The sequence below is a fragment of the Aplysia californica genome, unplaced genomic scaffold, assembly GCF_000002075.1.
Source record: "Aplysia californica isolate F4 #8 unplaced genomic scaffold, AplCal3.0 scaffold00190, whole genome shotgun sequence".
Classification (NCBI taxonomy): Eukaryota; Metazoa; Mollusca; class Gastropoda; order Aplysiida; family Aplysiidae; genus Aplysia; species Aplysia californica.
This window is the reverse complement of record NW_004797460.1, coordinates 698,639-699,748: the sequence shown is the minus strand read 5'-3', so window position 1 is coordinate 699,748 and position 1,110 is coordinate 698,639.

Below are 1,110 nucleotides of genomic sequence, written 5' to 3'. Positions count from 1 at the left end.
CCTCCCCCCTCCCTTTTGTATGTTCCCAATCAACCAGAGCTTTTATCTCGACACACAGAGATCAATGCGTGTAGATCTGTGCGCTGGCCCTGCCACGACTTATTTCTTCGGGAAGTCGGGAAAAGACTAAGGGCGGGTCGTGAAATAACAGCAAGTACCTGAGCCGTGATAATACAGGTAGTTAAAATCTGTCTCGTCGGTGGGATTTAAATGGTATGGGTGTTTTCAAACGGGTGTTTAATTCATAATATGTGTATTGAAAAGAATTCGCAGACGTTGTTTTTTGTGGTGGCAAAGGTGAGTAACAGTCAGAGATACTTGTGCAGTCTTGTTACCTCTCCAGATTTGAGGGTACTTGAGGCGCTATATTTCCCTACTTGTGCAGTCAGTCTTGTTACCATTCTAGAGTTGAGGGTACTTGAGGCGCTATATTTCCCTACTTGTGCAGTCAGTCTTGTTACCATTCTAGAGTTGACGGTACTTGGGGCGTTTACAATTCCTTAACTAATTAATTAGAATCTATGTTTTCTGTTGCTAAGAATTTCAATGTTACTTTTTGGGTTTTTTATTTTTTAAAAACATTACAAAAGTCGCTAAGCTCTTGGAACTTAGGGCTGGGGTCACTAAACATATTATGTCAGAATGGACTAGATATTGAGAGAATGCCGGATAATGCGAGATAACAAACTGTGTTCAGTACAATACACTGAATAAGAACATTAATGCTGGAATGCTACGTCTTGTCCATATTCCAATATAACGCTGAGACCTGAACTTTTTAACAAAGAAAGAAGAAAACAAAATAGGTGCTTTTGAGATGTGGTGCTACAGCAAAATGACCAGAATTAGCTGGAAGCCAAAAACGAAAAACTGTGTGCGTCAGATTCTCCACAAAAGACAAACGCTGCTCAACATAAGTAGAAAAATACAATACTTTGGTCACATAAAACACCACCAGACCATTGTGGAAGAAAAAACACCACCAGACCATTGCGGAAGAGGTGCTTGAGGGAGATAACTATTGCTATACCAATACACACATATATAATACAAAACAAAAAAGACAAGACAATTATTGAAAATACAGTTACAATCACAAAAGCAAGCCCC